Source organism: Oncorhynchus masou, chromosome 13, assembly GCF_036934945.1.
Source record: "Oncorhynchus masou masou isolate Uvic2021 chromosome 13, UVic_Omas_1.1, whole genome shotgun sequence".
In the NCBI taxonomy this organism is placed as follows: Eukaryota; Metazoa; Chordata; class Actinopteri; order Salmoniformes; family Salmonidae; genus Oncorhynchus; species Oncorhynchus masou.
Window position 1 is genome coordinate 80,481,538 of NC_088224.1, and position 19,877 is coordinate 80,501,414.

Consider the following 19,877-nt stretch of genomic DNA (forward strand, 5'->3'; position numbering starts at 1 on the left):
CTATATAAGACCATTACAGCTATAGGTCCTATACAAGACCATTACAGCTATAGGTACTATATAAGACCATTACAGCTATAGGTCCTATATAAGACCATTACAGCTATAGGTCCTATATAAGACCATTACAGCTATAGGTCCAATACAAGACCATTACAGCTATAGGTACTATACAAGACCATTACAGCTATAGGTCCTATATAAGACCATTACAGCTATAGGTCCTATATAAGACCATTACAGCTATAGGTCCTATACAAGACCATTACAGCTATAGGTCCTATATAAGACCATTACAGCTATAGGTCCTATATAAGACCATTACAGCTATAGGTACTATATTAGACCATTACAGCTATAGGTACTATATAAGACCATTACAGCTATAGGTCCTATACAAGACCATTACAGCTATAGGTCCTATACAAGACCATTACAGCTATAGGTACTATACAAGACCATTACAGCTATAGGTACTATATAAGACCATTACAGCTATAGGTCCTATACAAGACCATTACAGCTATAGGTACTATATAAGACCATTACAGCTATAGGTCCTATACAAGACCATTACAGCTATAGGTACTATACAAGACCATTACAGCTATAGGTCCTATACAAGACCATTACAGCTATAGATACTATATAAGACCATTACAGCTATAGGTCCAATACAAGACTATTACAGCTATAGATACTATATAAGACCATTACAGCTATAGGTCCAATACAAGACCATTACAGCTATAGGTCCTATATAAGACCATTACAGCTATAGGTCCAATATAAGACCATTACAGCTATAGGTCCTATATAAGACCATTACAGCTATAGGTCCTATATAAGACCATTACAGCTATAGGTCCTATACAAAACCATTACAGCTATAGGTCCTATACAAGACCATTACAGCTATAGGTCCTATATAAGACCATTACAGCTATAGGTCCTATATAAGACCATTACAGCTATAGGTCCAATACAAGACCATTACAGCTATAGGTACTATACAAGACCATTACAGCTATAGGTCCTATATAAGACCATTACAGCTATAGGTCCTATACAAGACCATTACAGCTATAGGTCCTATATAAGACCATTACAGCTATAGGTCCTATATAAGACCATTACAGCTATAGGTACTATATTAGACCATTACAGCTATAGGTACTATATAAGACCATTACAGCTATAGGTCCTATACAAGACCATTACAGCTATAGGTCCTATACAAGACCATTACAGCTATAGGTACTATACAAGACCATTACAGCTATAGGTACTATATAAGACCATTACAGCTATAGGTCCTATACAAGACCATTACAGCTATAGGTACTATACAAGACCATTACAGCTATAGGTACTATATAAGACCATTACAGCTATAGGTCCTATACAAGACCATTACAGCTATAGATACTATATAAGACCATTACAGCTATAGGTCCAATACAAGACTATTACAGCTATAGATACTATATAAGACCATTACAGCTATAGGTCCAATACAAGACCATTACAGCTATAGGTCCTATATAAGACCATTACAGCTATAGGTCCAATATAAGACCATTACAGCTATAGGTCCTATATAAGACCATTACAGCTATAGGTCCTATATAAGACCATTACAGCTATAGGTCCTATACAAAACCATTACAGCTATAGGTCCTATACAAGACCATTACAGCTATAGGTCCTATATAAGACCATTACAGCTATAGGTCCTATATAAGACCATTACAGCTATAGGTCCAATACAAGACCATTACAGCTATAGGTACTATACAAGACCATTACAGCTATAGGTCCTATATAAGACCATTACAGCTATAGGTACTATACAAGACCATTACAGCTATAGGTCCTATACAAGACCATTACAGCTATAGGTACTATATAAGACCATTACAGCTATAGGTCCTATATAAGACCATTACAGCTATAGGTACTATACAAGACCATTACAGCTATAGGTCCTATATAAGACCATTACAGCTATAGGTACTATACAAGACCATTACAGCTATAGGTCCTATATAAGACCATTACAGCTATAGGTACTATACAAGACCATTACAGCTATAGGTCCTATATAAGACCATTACAGCTATAGGTACTATATAAGACCATTACAGCTATAGGTCCAATACAAGACCATTACAGCTATAGGTCCTATATAAGACCATTACAGCTATAGGTCCTATATAAGACCATTACAGCTATAGGTACTATACAAGACCATTACAGCTATAGGTCCTATTACAGCTATAGGTACTATACAAGACCATTACAGCTATAGGTCCTATACAAGACCATTACAGCTATAGGTACTATACAAGACCATTACAGCTATAGGTACTATACAAGACCATTACAGCTATAGGTCCTATACAAGACCATTACAGCGATAGGTCCTATACAAGACCATTACAGCTATAAGCCCAATACGTATTCATGTGGTTTAAACCCTTGGAACGGTGGAATGATTATGGGGAAATCTGTTCACGCATTGTAGATGTATTTATAGAATATTATAAACTGGGTGGTTCGAGCCCTGAATGCAGATTGGCTGACAGCCATGCTATATCAGACCATATGCAACAAGTATGACAAGGAATTTATTATTACGGCTTTAATTACATTGGTAACTAGTTGATAATAACAATAAGGCACCCTGGGGGTTTGTGGTATATGTACAATATACCACGGCTAAGGGATGAACTCATGCACTCTGCGTTGCGTCATGCAGAGAACAGCCCTTAGCCGTGGTATATTGTCCATATACCACACCCCCTTGGGCCTTATTGCTTAAATATAATTCTGTCTGTATGAACGCCTCTACGAAAGGGATCAAATAAATATAAATAAAAGCTTACTGAAGAACAATGGCCAACCAGTGTGATTTGAAAACAAATAGCTAAGCTATGTGACATCAGCAAAACCCTGATCTTCTATCCTAAAGAACAGCTTTCAATCCCCACTGCCACTCTTAGACATATACTCCATAGAACACAACACTTTCAATCTTCATCCTATTTCGGAGTGACATTGTCCTATCCGTTTTTCAGAGGGGGATTTCCAAGGAGCATTGAATTACACAACTAATCCGCGTGGCCTGCCAGAAAAGCTGATTGTTGAGAGAGGAGAGGAAGCCACAGGCATGTCCCAATATCAACAAAACAGCCCAGATCAACAGCTGGGATAAAAACTAAACAGTCCAGATCAACAGATGGGATAATACAGCTGAGATAAAAACTAAACATCCCAGATCAACAGATGGGATAATACAGCTGAGATAAAAACTAAACATCCCAGATCAACAGACGGGATAAAAACTAAACAGCCCAGATCAACAGACGGGATAATACAGCTGGGATAAAAACTAAACATCCCAGATCAACAGACGGGATAAAAACTAAACAGCCCAGATCAACAGCTGGGATAATACAGCTGGGATAAAAACTAAACAGCCCAGATCAACAGACGGGATAAAAACTAAACATCCCAGATCAACAGACGGGATAAAAACAAAACAGCCCAGATCAACAGACGGGATAAAAACTAAACATCCCAGATCAACAGACGGGATAATACAGCTGGGATAAAAACTAAACAGCCCAGATCAACAGACGGGATAAAAACTAAACAGCCCAGATCAACAGACGGGATAAAAACTAAACAGTCCAGATCAACAGACGGGATAATACAGCTGGGATAAAAACAAAACAGTCCAGATCAACAGACGGGATAATACAGCTGGGATAAAAACTAAACAGCCCAGATCAACAGACGGGATAAAAACTAAACATCCCAGATCAACAGACGGGATAATACAGCTGGGATAAAAACTAAACAGCCCAGATCAACAGACGGGATAAAAACTAAACAGTCCAGATCAACAGACGGGATAATACAGCTGGGATAAAAACAAAACAGCCCAGATCAACAGACGGGATAAAAACTAAACAGTCCAGATCAACAGACGGGATAATACAGCTGGGATAAAAACTAAACAGCCCAGATCAACAGACGGGATAAAAACTAAACAGTCCAGATCAACAGACGGGATAATACAGCTGGGATAAAAACAAAACAGCCCAGATCAACAGACGGGATAAAAACTAAACAGCCCAGATCAACAGACGGGATAAAAACTAAACAGTCCAGATCAACAGACGGGATAAAAACTAAACAGTCCAGATCAACAGAAGGGATAACACAGCTGGGATAAAAACTAAACAGCCCAGATCAACAGATGGGATAAAAACTAAACAGTCCAGATCAACAGACGGGATAAAAACTAAACAGCCCAGATCAACAGACGGGATAAAAACTAAACAGTCCAGATCAACAGACGGGATAAAAACTAAACAGTCCAGATCAACAGACGGGATAAAAACTAAACAGTCCAGATCAACAGACGGGATAAAAACTAAACAGTCCAGATCAACAGATGGGATAATACAGCTGGGATAAAAACTAAACAGCCCAGATCAACAGACGGGATAAAAACTAAACAGCCCAGATCAACAGACGGGATAAAAACTAAACAGTCCAGATCAACAGATGGGATAATACAGCTGGGATAAAAACTAAACAGCCCAGATCAACAGACGGGATAAAAACTAAACAGCCCAGATCAACAGACGGGATAAAAACTAAACAGTCCAGATCAACAGACGGGATAAAAACTAAACAGTCCAGATCAACAGAAGGGATAACACAGCTGGGATAAAAACTAAACAGCCCAGATCAACAGATGGGATAAAAACTAAACAGTCCAGATCAACAGACGGGATAAAAACTAAACAGCCCAGATCGACAGATGGGATAACACAGCTGGGATAAAAACTAAACAGCCCAGATCAACAGATGGGATAAAAACAAAACAGCCCAGATCAACAGCCGGGATAAAAACAAAACAGCCCAGATCAACAGCCGGGATAAAAACAAAACAGCCCAGATCAACAGACGGGATAATACAGCTGAGATAAACTAAACAGCCCAGATCAACAGACGGGATAAAAACAAAACATCCCAGATCAACAGACGGGATAATACAGCTGGGATAAACTAAACAGCCCAGATCAACAGACGGGATAAAAACAAAACATCCCAGATCAACAGACGGGGTAAAAACTAAACAGCCCAGATCAACAGACGGGATAAAAACTAAACAGCCCAGATCAACAGACGGGATAAAAACTAAACAGTCCAGATCAACAGACGGGATAAAAACTAAACAGCCCAGATCGACAGATGGGATAACACAGCTGGGATAAAAACTAAACAGCCCAGATCAACAGACGGGATAAAAACTAAACATCCCAGATCAACAGCCGGGATAAAAACTAAACAGCCCAGATCAACAGATGGGATAATACAGCTGGGATAAAAACTAAACAGCCCAGATCAACAGACGGGATAATACAGCTGGGATAAAAACAAAACAGCCCAGATCAACAGACGGGATAAAAACTAAACAGGAAGCTTCTTCTTGCGGTAATGTTTTCTTTGGACTCCCCGGTGATTCAACACGGCACAGTTCCGTGGCCTTTTGTTAGATTTTAAACGGAATAATGCTCGACGTTAGGTGCATGAACTCTGAGGGACAAAGAAGGTCCCTGACTCCTCATCAGTGGGGGTTTGAACTGAGTGGACAAGGCATAGCAGGAGAAAGTGCTTGTCTGCTAAAATCACAAGGAAGGAAGGGGGTAACAAAAAAACATATTCCCTAAAATAGCTCCTTCGGCTGGCTGAGTGCACTCTATTAAAGCAAAAGGGACAGATATGTTACCCATCACAGGAGCTTGCACGAGAGGTTAGCTATTAGAGGCAGACATAAATACACACACAAATGAAAAAGGTGCATGTGAAAGGGATTAGAGGCAGACAGAGGTAGGTGTGCATGTGAAAGGGATTAGAGGCAGACAGAGGTAGGTGTACATGTGAAAGGGATTAGAGGCAGACAGAGGTAGGTGTACATGTGAAAGGGATTAGAGGCAGACAGAGGTAGGTGTACATGTGAAAGGGATTCGAGGCAGACAGAGTTAGGTGTACATGTGAAAGGGATTAGAGGCAGACAGAGGTAGGTGTACATGTGAAAGGGATTCGAGGCAGACAGAGGTAGGTGTACACGTGAAAGGGATTAGAGGCAGACAGAGGTAGGTGTACATGTGAAAGGGATTCGAGGCAGACAGAGTTAGGTGTACATGTGAAAGGGATTAGAGGCAGACAGAGGTAGGTGTACATGTGAAAGGGATTCGAGGCAGACAGAGGTAGGTGTACACGTGAAAGGGATTAGAGGAAGACAGAGGTAGGTGTACATGTGAAAAAGATTAGAGGGAGACAGAGGTAGGTGTACACGTGAAAGGGATTAGAGGCAGACAGAGGTAGGTGTACACGTGAAAGGGGTTAGAGGCAGACAGAGGTAGGTGTGCATGTGAAAGGGATTAGAGGCAGACAGAGGTAGGTGTACACGTGAAAGGGATTAGAGGAAGACAGAGGTAGGTGTACACGTGAAAGGGATTAGAGGCAGACAGAGATAGGTGTACAGGTGAAAGGGATTAGAGGCAGACAGAGGTAGGTGTACAGGTGAAAGGGATTAGAGGCAGACAGAGGTAGGTGTACACGTGAAAGGGGTTAGAGACAGACAGAGGTAGGTGTACACGTGAAAGGGGTTAGAGACAGACAGAGGTAGGTGTGCATGTGAAAGGGATTAGAGGCAGACAGAGGTAGGTGTACACGTGAAAGGGATTAAAGGCAGACAGAGGTAGGTGTACATGTGAACGAGATTAGAGGCAGACAGAGGTGTACATGTGAGACTAGCCAACGAAGACTAGCAGGAGAGAGCATGAAAGGGAGCTGTTGTGTACTGTATGACGTATGGTTGTCATGGTTTACAATTGTGTGCTGCTTTATGTATGAGCCAGACAGTTTAGAGTGAGATGTGACCAGGAGTGTGCATGAGAGTGGGCTTGTACTCTGATGAAGACTGACAGAACGTGCACATGGGCATAATAGGGCCATAAAGTGAGCCAAGAAACAGAGGCTAGCTGTACATCGGAACTAACAGGTTACTAATATGCTGATAACGGCTAATGTAAACATGCTGGTAAGCATAGCAGCACTGGCTTAACACAGGAACCTGTACGTACGCCTAGCTATGGTGGCTAAGGCATGGTGCTCACGTGAGCCTATAGCAAGAGAGGTTAACAGGGGGCATGCACGTGAGTCTAACAACAGAGGTTAACAGGGAGCATGCACGTGAGTCTAACAACAGAGGTTAACAAGGAGAAGGCACGTGAGTCTAACAACAGAGGTTAACAGGGGGCATGCACGTGAGTCTAACAACAGAGGTTAACAAGGAGAAGGCTAGTGAGTCTAACAACAGAGGTTAACAGGGGGCATGCACGTGAGTCTAACAACAGAGGTTAACAAGGAGCATGCACGTGAGTCTAACAACAGAGGTTAACAAGGAGAAGGCTCATGAGTCTAACAACAGAGGTTAACAGGGAGCATGCACGTGAGTCTAACAACAGAGGTTAACAGGGGGCATGCACGTGAGTCTAACAACAGAGGTTAACAGGGAGCATGCACGTGAGTCTAACAACAGAGGTTAACAGGGGGCATGCACGTGAGTCTAACAACAGAGGTTAACAGGGAGCATGCACGTGAGTCTAGCAACAAGAGGTTAACAGGGGGCATGCATGTGAGTCTAACAACAGAGGTTAACAGGGAGCATGCACGTGAGTCTAACAACAGAGGTTAACAAGGAGAAGGCACGTGAGTCTAGCAACAAGAGGTTAACAGGGGGCATGCACGTGAGTCTAACAACATAGGTTAACAGGGAGCATGCACGTGAGTCTAGCAACAAGAGGTTAACAAGGAGAAGGCACGTGAGTCTAACAACAGAGGTTAACAGGGAGCATGCACGTGAGTCTAACAACAGAGGTTAACAGGGGGCATGCACGTGAGTCTAACAACAGAGGTTAACAAGGAGCATGCACGTGAGTCTAACAACAGAGGTTAACAAGGAGAAGGCACGTGAGTCTAACAACAGAGGTTAACAAGGAGAAGGCACGTGAGTCTAACAACAGAGGTTAACAGGGGGCATGCACGTGAGTCTAACAACAGAGGTTAACAGGGAGCATGCACGTGAGTCTAACAACAGAGGTTAACAAGGAGAAGGCTAGTGAGTCTAACAACAGAGGTTAACAGGGGGCATGCACGTGAGTCTAACAACAGAGGTTAACAGGGAGCATGCACGTGAGTCTAACAACAGAGGTTAACAGGGGGCATGCACGTGAGTCTAACAACAGAGGTTAACAGGGAGCATGCACGTGAGTCTAACAACAGAGGTTAACAGGGGGCATGCACGTGAGTCTAACAACAGAGGTTAACAGGGAGCATGCACGTGAGTCTAGCAACAAGAGGTTAACAGGGAGCATGCACGTGAGTCTAACAACAAGAGGTTAACAGGGAGCATGCACGTGAGTCTAACAACAGAGGTTAACAAGGAGAAGGCACGTGAGTCTAGCAACAAGAGGTTAACAGGGGGCATGCACGTGAGTCTAACAACAGAGGTTAACAGGGAGCATGCACGTGAGTCTAACAACAGAGGTTAACAAGGAGAAGGCACGTGAGTCTAACAACAGAGGTTAACAGGGGGCATGCACGTGAGTCTAACAACAGAGGTTAACAAGGAGCATGCACGTGAGTCTAGCAACAGAGGTTAACAAGGAGAAGGCACGTGAGTCTAACAACAGAGGTTAACAGGGGGCATGCACGTGAGTCTAACAACAGAGGTTAACAAGGAGAAGGCTAGTGAGTCTAACAACAGAGGTTAACAGGGGGCATGCACGTGAGTCTAACAACAGAGGTTAACAAGGAGAAGGCTCATGAGTCTAACAACAGAGGTTAACAGGGAGCATGCACGTGAGTCTAACAACAGAGGTTAACAGGGGGCATGCACGTGAGTCTAACAACAGAGGTTAACAGGGAGCATGCACGTGAGTCTAACAACAGAGGTTAACAGGGGGCATGCACGTGAGTCTAACAACAGAGGTTAACAGGGAGCATGCACGTGAGTCTAGCAACAAGAGGTTAACAGGGAGCATGCACGTGAGTCTAACAACAAGAGGTTAACAGGGAGCATGCACGTGAGTCTAGCAACAAGAGGTTAACAGGGAGCATGCACGTGAGTCTAGCAACAAGAGGTTAACAGGGAGCATGCACGTGAGTCTAGCAACAAGAGGTTAACAGGGAGCATGCACGTGAGTCTAACAACAAGAGGTTAACAGGGAGCATGCAATAGGAGCAGGAACATGTTGAAGATGAGTCGAAAGCAACATCACTTGGAGCATGACTATGTAAATAGCGATGCAGTTTAACACGGGCGTGCATGTGAGCCAGACTACACAGATTAGTTGGAGAGTGTACGAGAGCACATGGGCAGATTTCAAAACAAGCGTGCACGTGAGCCTTGAGAAACATAATGATGTCAGTCACCTGCCACACCACCTAATTTATGGGGTTTCAGACATGGAAGTGCCCCAGACCCAAACCTGAAGAGAGTCTAACAAAAAGTGACATTTTAAAAACCACGGGCCTGAGGTGTCAGACTACTACACAGACAGAACGACCTGGCTCCAAAGTCATTGTCTCTCTCAACTCTCTCAGCCAGCCGGGTGGCTTATATTCCAGACAAAACAGACAGAGACGGAGTCACAATCAGAAAGAAAGTGACAATTTCCAATCCTATCATGCAATGGCAGCTGGCCCAAAACCGAGACCGACTCAAAATAGACGTGTGAGATTAAACAAGGAATCCTGTTGTCAGCAACCTGCTCAGAGCGTTAAATAGCTCTCTGACTGGTTTGAATGACATTTCAATAAGCCCGTGAACAAGAGGATCTGTTTTTGTGAATAAGGGCGGCAGGTACAGTATGGGACGTTCTGGTGGTGATGATGGTCTGTGTATGGGTCATGTGGCGGCCACCACATAGCATTGGTGTCACAACGGCGATCAAGTCACTGTGTTACAATCTATACAAAGCCGTAGTCTGTACATAGCCTGTACATATTCTAACAGCAGTCAGAACATCTGACAGAGAAACCTAAAGCTTAACACTTATAGACCAACGGTTCAATTCAAGGCCAAAGGTTATGAAATCGCCATCTTATGGCTCAAAGCTGTGTACTATAGTCTACAACCGTCTAATGTTTCAATGGGATCAATTGACATGCAATAGGGCAGACTACAACGACTCAATATCCAAGTTCCCTATACACTAAACCTATAATCAATCACTACAGAGCAGGCCGATTCAATTATCACTGTCCAGGAGTGCATCAAGTAAATGGACTCCGGCCAATCAATGATATTAATTGAGCAATTAACTGAACAGAAAACAAGCAAATCTTTGGTAATTGCTGCACCTGCTATAGAGCCTATTTGTACACTCATTCTACAGGCTATATCACATCACATTAGTATAAGAAATAGATAGTCCATTCAATTCCATCCAGGTCCATAAGAGAACACTACAGCTGAATCAGACAAACTAATACCACAATCAATCTGAGTCTTAACACTCAGCTCCATCTGCACGGCTCCTAACGTTACACTACAGCTGAATCAGACAAACTAATACCACAATCAATCTGAGTCTTAACACTCTGCTCCATCTGCACGGCTCCTAACGTTACACTACAGCTGAATCAGACAAACTAATACCACAATCAATCTGAGTCTTAACACTCTGCTCCATCTGCACGGCTCCTAACGTTACACTACAGCTGCATCAGACAAACTAATACCACAATCAATCTGAGTCTTAACACTCTGCTCCATCTGCACGGCTCCTAACGTTACACTACAGCTGAATCAGACAAACTAATACCACAATCAATCTGAGTCTTAACACTCTGCTCCATCTGCACGGCTCCTAACGTTACACTACAGCTGAATCAGACAAACTAATACCACAATCAATCTGAGTCTTAACACTCTGCTCCATCTGCACGGCTCCTAACATTACACTACAGCTGAATCAGACAAACTAATACCACAATCAATCTGAGTCTTAACACTCTGCTCCATCTGCACGGCTCCTAACGTTACACTACAGCTGAATCAGACAAACTAATACCACAATCAATCTGATTCTTAACACTCTGCTCCATCTGCACGGCTCCTAACGTTATGCTTCAGCTGAATCAGACAAACTAATACCACAATCAATCTGATTCTTAACACTCTGCTCCATCTGCACGGCTCCTAACGTTATGCTTCAGCTGAATCAGACAAACTAATACCACAATCAATCTGAGTCTCAACACTCTGCTCCATCTGCACGGCTCCTAACGTTACACTACAGCTGAATCAGACAAACTAATACCACAATCAATCTGATTCTTAACACTCTGCTCCATCTGCACGGCTCCTAACGTTATGCTTCAGCTGAATCAGACAAACTAATACCACAATCAATCTGATTCTTAACACTCTGCTCCATCTGCACGGCTCCTAACGTTATGCTTCAGCTGAATCAGACAAACTAATACCACAATCAATCTGAGTCTCAACACTCTGCTCCATCTGCACGGCTCCTAACGTTACACTACAGCTGAATCAGACAAACTAATACCACAATCAATCTGAGTCTTAACACTCTGCTCCATCTGCACGGCTCCTAACGTTACACTACAGCTGAATCAGACAAACTAATACCACAATCAATCTGAGTCTTAACACTCTGCTCCATCTGCACGGCTCCTAACGTTACACTACAGCTGAATCAGACAAACTAATACCACAATCAATCTGAGTCTTAACACTCAGCTCCATCTGCACGGCTCCTAACGTTACACTACAGCTGAATCAGACAAACTAATACCACAATCAATCTGAGTCTTAACACTCTGCTCCATCTGCACGGCTCCTAACGTTACACTACAGCTGAATCAGACAAACTAATACCACAATCAATCTGAGTCTTAACACTCTGCTCCATCTGCACGGCTCCTAACGTTATGCTTCAGCTGAATCAGACAAACTAATACCACAATCAATCTGAGTCTTAACACTCTGCTCCATCTGCACGGCTCCTAACGTTACACAGCTGAATCAGACAAACTAATACCACAATCAATCTGAGTCTTAACACTCAGCTCCATCTGCACGGCTTAACATTACACTACAGCTGAATCAGACAAACTAATACCACAATCAATCTGAGTCTTAACACTCTGCTCCATCTGCACGAGCTCCTAACGACACTACAGCTGAATCAGACAAACTAATACCACAATCAATCTGATTCTTAACACTCTGCTCCATCTGCACGGCTCCTAACGTTATGCTTCAGCTGAATCAGACAAACTAATACCACAATCAATCTGAGTCTTAACACTCTGCTCCATCTGCACGCTCCTAACGTTACACTACAGCTGAATCAGACAAACTAATACCACAATCAATCTGAGTCTTAACACTCAGCTCCATCTGCACCTCCTAACGTTACACTACAGCTGAATCAGACAAACTAATACCACAATCAATCTGATTCTTAACACTCTTCCATCTGCATCCTAACGTTATGCTTCAGCTGAATCAGACAAACTAATACCACAATCAATCTGAGTCTTAACACTCTGCTCCATCTGCACGGCTCCTAACGTTACACTAGCTGAATCAGACAAACTAATACCACAATCAATCTGATTCTTAACACTCTGCTCCATCTGCACGGCTCCTAACGTTATGCTTCAGCTGAATCAGACAAACTAATACCACAATCAATCTGAGTCTCAACACTCTGCTCCATCTGCACGGCTCCTAACGTTACACTACAGCTGAATCAGACAAACTAATACCACAATCAATCTGAGTCTTAACACTCTGCTCCATCTGCACGGCTCCTAACGTTACACTACAGCTGAATCAGACAAACTAATACCACAATCAATCTGAGTCTTAACACTCAGCTCCATCTGCACAGCTCCTAACGTTATGCTTCAGCTGAATCAGACAAACTAATACCACAATCAATCTGAGTCTTAACACTCAGCTCCATCTGCACGGCTCCTAACGTTATGCTTCAGCTGAATCAGACAAACTAATACCACAATCAATCTGAGTCTTAACACTCTGCTCCATCTGCACGGCTCCTAACGTTATGCTTCAGCTGAATCAGACAAACTAATACCACAATCAATCTGAGTCTTAACACTCTATCCATCTGCACGCTCCTAACGTTACATGCAGCTGAATCAGACAAACTAATACCACAATCAATCTGAGTCTTTCTGCTCCATCTTCCTCCTAAGGTGTACAGCTGAATCAGACAAACTAATACCACAATCAATCTGAGTCTTAACACTCTGCTCCATCTGCACGGCTCCTAACGTTATGCTTCAGCTGAATCAGACAAACTAATACCACAATCAATCTGATTCTTAACACTCAGCTCCATCTGCACGGCTCCTAACGTTACACTACAGCTGAATCAGACAAACTAATACCACAATCAATCTGATTCTTAACACTCTGCTCCATCTGCACGGCTCCTAACGTTATGCTTCAGCTGAATCAGACAAACTAATACCACAATCAATCTGAGTCTCAACACTCTGCTCCATCTGCATCGAACGTTACACTACAGCTGAATCAGACAAACTAATACCACAATCAATCTGAGTCTTAACACTCTGCTCCATCTGCACGGCTCCTAACGTTATGCTTCAGCTGAATCAGACAAACTAATACCACAATCAATCTGAGTCTTAACACTCTGCTCCATCTGCACGGCTCCTAACATTACACTACAGCTGAATCAGACAAACTAATACCACAATCAATCTGAGTCTTAACACTCTGCTCCATCTGCACGGCTCCTAACGTTATGCTTCAGCTGAATCAGACAAACTAATACCACAATCAATCTGAGTCTTAACACTCTGCTCCATCTGCACGGCTCCTAACGTTACACTACAGCTGCAGCATATAATATGCTTTTCCACATTTCAAAGAGCTTTATCCTCTCTGCATTCTGTCTCGCTCTCTACAGTGCCTGTGGCAGTCTGTATAAGTATGGAGTAAGTGTCTCACATCCCTAAATTAAACATTTGAGTGCTTTATCAATTATTTCCGTGTTGTGATTAAACGTCCCAGCTCCTTTCCTCCTCTCGCTCCCAAACAGAAAACGTATTTCAAAAGCAATTTTTTCAAAATGAATGAATGAATTAATGAAATGAATGAATTGCGACGACAGAGCAGAGAGTTGTGTGGAGTGTTTTGTGCAATCCTCTGACTGTGGGTTAGCAAGCAGCAGTTGATATAAACATGAATGAATTTGCCCGCTCTACAGACAGAGATACTGGTCTGCTAGTACAGCACCTAGTTCTTATCATTTGTATTTATTTTTTAATTTTGATTTTTCAGTGGGTGCTTCAGCACCTCCCGCGGCTGTGACACAGCAGCAGTTAACTTCTTCGATATAGGGGGCGCTCTTTTAATTTTTGGATAAAAAAACGTTCCCGTTTTAAACAAGATATTTTGTCACGAAAAGATGCTCGACTATGCATATAATTGACAGCTTTGGAAAGAAAACACTCTGACGTTTCCAAAACTGCAAAGATATTGTCTCTGAGTGCCACAGAACTAATGCAACAGGCGAAACCAAGATAAAATTTCATACAGGAAATGGCCCAGATTTTAAATGCGCTGTGTTCCAATGTCTCCTTATATGGCTGTGAATGCGCCAGGAATAAGCCTACACTTTCTGTCGTTTCCCCAAGGTGTCTGCAGCATTGTGACGTATTTGTAGGCATATCATTGGAAGATTGACCATAAGAGACTACATTTACCAGGTGTCCGCTTGGTGTCCTCCGTCGAAATGATTGCGCAATCTCCAGCTGCGTGCACTTTTCCATTTGGTTCAGAGGAGAAAGGCAACTGCCACGAATGATTTATCATCGAATAGATATGTGAAAAACACCTTGAGGATTGATTCTAAACAACGTTTGCCATGTTTCTGTCGATATTATGGAGTTAATTTTGAAAAAAGTTTGGCGTTGTAATGACTGAATTTTCGGGGGTTTTCTTAGCCAAAGTGATGAAAAAAACAGAGCGATTTCTCCTACACAAATAATCTTTTTGGAAAAACTGAACATTTGCTATCTAACTGAGAGTCTCCTCATTGAAAAGTTCTTCAAAGGTAAATGATTTTATTTGAATGCTTTTCTTGTTTTTGTGAAAATGTTGCCTGCTGAATGCTAGGCTTAATGCTATGCTAGCTATCAATACTCTTACACAAATGCTTGTGTAGCTATGGTTGAAAAGCATATTTTGAAAATCTGAGATGACAGTGTTGTTAACAAAGGGCTAAGCTTGTGAGCCAATATATTTATTTAATTTCATTTGCGATTTTCATGAATAGTTAACGTTGCGTTATGCTAATGAGCTTGAGGCTATGATTACGCTCCCGGATACGGGATTGCTCGACGCTAGAGGTTAACAAGCTGCCATTTTAATGCAATATTTCTTTAGGTGGGTCTGGGAAGGCCTCCTACTGTCACTGTGGCTTCTTACAGTCAGACGAGAAGAGCAACATCATAAACCTATGAGAATAATGTCTAAATGACAACTCCTTTGAGTTCCATAGCTCATAGTACAGTCAGACACAGTGGAGGTTTAGACTGAGTCAGACAGAGTGGAGGTTTAGATTGAGTCAGACACAGTGGAGGATTAGACTGAGTCAGACACAGTGGAGGATTAGACTGAGTCAGACACAGTGGAGGATTAGACTGAGTCAGACACAGTGGAGGATGAGACTGAGTCAGACACAGTGGAGGTTGAGACTGAGTCAGACACAGTGGAGGATTAGACTGAGTCAGACACAGTGGAGGATTAGACTGAGTCAGACACAGTGGAGGATTAGACTGAGTCAGACACAGTGGAGGATGAGACTGAGTCAGACACAGTGGAGGTTTAGACTGAGTCAGACACAGTGGAGGATTAGACTGAGTCAGACACAGTGGAGGATTAGACTGAGTCAGACACAGTGTAGGTTTAGACAGTCAGACACAGTGGAGGTTTAGACTGAGTCAGACACAGTGGAGGATTAGACTGAGTCAGACAGAGTGGAGGTTTAGATTGAGTCAGACACAGTGGAGGTTTAGACTGAGACAGACACAGTGGAGGTTTAGATTGAGTCAGACACAGTGTAGGTTTAGACTGAGTCAGACACAGTGGAGGATGAGACTGAGTCAGACACAGTGGAGGTTGAGACTGAGTCAGACACAGTGGAGGTTGAGACTGAGTCAGACAGAGTGGAGGTTTAGATTGAGTCAGAGAGAGTGGAGGTTTAGACTGAGTCAGACAGAGTGGAGGTTTAGACTGAGTCAGACAGAGTGGAGGTTCAGACTGAGTCAGACAGAGTGGAGGTTTAGACTGAGTCAGACAGAGTGGAGGATTAGACTGAGTCAGACAGAGTGGAGGTTCAGACTGAGTCAGACACAGTGGAGGTTCAGACTGAGTCAGACAGAGTGGAGGTTTAGACTGAGTCAGACAGAGTGGAGGTTTAGACTGAGTCAGACAGAGTGGAGGTTCAGACTGAGTCAGACAGAGTGGAGGTTCAGACTGAGTCAGACAGAGTGGAGGTTCAGTTTCAGCCTCTAATGTCACTGATGATGAAGATGACAAACTCCGGGGCATCTAGTTTGCATAATGCCCTTTTCTCTAATTGGTGTGGGAGATGGGAGCAGACCAGCACCAGCTCTGTCTCCACAGGAGAACTCCTCCATGATCTCTCAGCATCACAAACACATCACATAGCTGAGGCTTCCCAAATCACACTTATCACAGTGACAGAAGGACGTTGGCTATGTATCCATCTGGAGTACTGAACTGAGGGTGAGGGGCCTGTCGTTGCAGATGTCTGCTTCTTTCTTCACTAAGTTTCTTAGGACTCTTAACTCCTCTCCTGTCTCCTTTTGCCTCTCTCTCTCCCTACTGTGACAGATCCTCCAACGACAAGGTCAGAAAGTAGGGACTTTTTGGAGAAGAGGTAAAAAAAAATAACTACAGGTTTGGACTGTACCCCTGGGGAGGAGGCAATGCCATCTCAGCCAGATAGATATTGATGAATCTCCTGACAAGGACACTAGATTTCTTCTCCAATACCCCAGTCTGATGCTGTGTCGTCCTGACCCGTCATTGGCTCCTGCCGAGGCTGTCATCTCAGCCTCGGCTTCAAGGCACAGCGGCGACACGCTTCTCTTCCCAGGCCTTGGCCAGACCATGCGCTCTCCACCGAAGGCGTTCCTGTCAGTGCAGTTCAAAGGTTCATGGGAGAACAACATCAATATGTCAAACAGCAAGAGCCACTGTGCAGTAAAGAAGACGCATAAAGAAACAAGATAAAATAATTAAAAACGCTGAGGGGAAATTCACTTTCCGGTCCGAAAACAAGGAAAAGGAGACAATAAAATATAAACAGAGCAGACTAGGAGCTGCCTGCCCCTCCCTCCTCTACTATTGGTTGAATCAGCTTTACCCCGTCATTACTATGAACTAATACAATAGCAGGTCCATTTAGGCCTACAGTATGACAAAATGCCTACTACACTATCTCGCTCATTGGATATGAGGATAGGTCTGACAGTAACATCCTGGGCAGTGCATGCGGAGGTTATTTAGGTATTCCATCCAAGACCTAGATAAGAGAAGTTGTTCTCGCGTGCAAACTTCAAATGGAATCATCTCTTCTCCCCTCTTTGTCTCTTGTTAGTGAGCAAAGGCTTTGCATGGGGTAAACAGGACAGTAAATCTCAATGAGGGAGGATGTTTACTCTAATGTGGTGATGATATATTGTCTCAGTAATTTACTCAGGATGCCCTTGATCTATGGAAAAGTGTGAGTGGGCTATTCGCTGAGAAAACAATAGAAAGAGAGATATATAAATAATATTATGTTTTATGTGACCTTAACCAGTGTTTGACTTGGACTAAAATAGGTGCCGGTACTCATTTTGGGTGCTGTTACTGTTAATATTTAGGCACAGAAGAGCCACAATAAATTTGAGCTAATATTCTATGAGGAACTGGAGCTCAGGCAGTAGAAGATGTGAGGTGCAGGTACTCAGCTCTGGTGAGCTCCTGTCCAAGTCAAGCACTGCCTTAAATTTCAGAGAAATTATCTATAGAAATATTTAGGAGTGAGAAGTAGAGCTGGCCAGGAAAACCTCTAATGCTGAAAAGATTCACTCTACTCAATGATATCCTAACAGCACTAAAAAGTCCTAATGGCTCTCCTTCTGACTATAGCTCTGTTCTGTTGGTAGACTGAAGGGAACATGGTGGTGAAGAGGGGCTGTGGCCGTCACTAAATTTTGTCCGACGGTGATTGTCAAGCAAATAACTGCTGGTCTCACGGTAATTGACGATTAACAAACACATTTAGCATCAGAGTGGCTACTCCTGGCTAACGTCCCGAAGCAAGCACCAATTAGCCTGGAGCGAGCCTATACGAGGCCCATCTCCCGGCTAGCTGAAGAGGTCCATCAGTCACTCCTTGGGCTACAATACCTATTTTGCCAATTGGCCCCTTTTACTGCCGACACGGAGCCCCGCTGATCCTTGACGGCTGATCTACTGACGTAATCCCCCCAAGGGGGTTTTCAACAGGCTCCTCCATTGCGATTTCCCCTGAATGCCCATCTGCGAGCCTGCTAGCCGCAGCCTGCTAGATGTCTAGAGCATATCGGACTGTTCGCTGAAGAGGTCCATCAGCTATTTCTTGGGCTACAATACCTATTCTGCCAATTGGCCTGGACCCTTCTACTACACTGATCCCAGCCGATCCATCACAATTGGTCTGCCGACGTATCCGCCCGAGGGGGCTACAACTGACTCTTCCGTAACGACATCCCTCTAAGGCCCGTCAGCTAGCCTGCTAGCCCCGGCCCGCTAGCTGTCTGAATCGCCGTGTCTCCAGACCGCCTAGCTACTCACTAGACTCCATGATCACTCGGCTACGCATGCCTCTCCCTAATGTCAATATGTCTTGTCCATTGTTGTTTTGGTTAGTGATTGTCTTATTTCACTGTAGAGCCTCCAGCCCTGCTCAATACACCTTAGCTATCCCTTTTGTTCCACCTCCCACACATGCGGTGACCTCACCTGGTTTAAATGGTGTCTGTAGAGACAAAACCTCTCTCATCGTCACTCAATGCCTAGGTTTATCTCGACTGGATTCACATCCTACCATACCCTTGTCTGTACAATATGCCTTGAATCTATGCTTCCGCGCCCAGAAACCTGCTCCTTTTACTCTCTGTTCAGAACGCACTAGACGACCAGTTTTTATAGCCTTTAGCCGTACCCTTAGCCTACTCCTCATCTGTTCCTCTGGCAATGTAGAGGTTAATCCAGGCCCTGCAGTGCCTAGCTCCACTCCCATTCCCCTGGCGCTCTCATTTGTTGACTTCTGTAACCGTAAAAGCCTTGGTTTCATGCATATTCACATTAGAAGCCTCCTCCCTAAGTTTGTTATATTCACTGCTTTAGCACAATCTGCCAACCCGGATGTCCTAGCCATGTCTGAATCCTGGCTTAGGAAGGCCACCAAAAACCCTGAAATTTCCATCTCAAAGGGGTCGGAGTTGCAATCTACTACAGAGACAGCCTGCAGAGTTCTATCATACTATCCAGGTCTGTGCCCAAACAATGTGAGCTTCTACTTTAAAAAAAATCCACCTTTCCAGAAACAAGTCTATCACCGTTGCTGTTTGCTATAGACCACCTTCTGCCCCCAGCTGTGCCCTGGACACCATATGTGAATTGTTTGCCCCCCATCTAT

General features: G+C 43.4%; 1 protein-coding gene across 1 annotated transcript in view; it reads right to left on the minus strand.

Moving 5' to 3' along the window:
• Positions 1-19,877, minus strand: part of LOC135553442 (neutral amino acid uniporter 4-like) — a 238,937-nt gene that overhangs the window by 77,802 nt on the left and 141,258 nt on the right. The window lies entirely within an intron of this gene.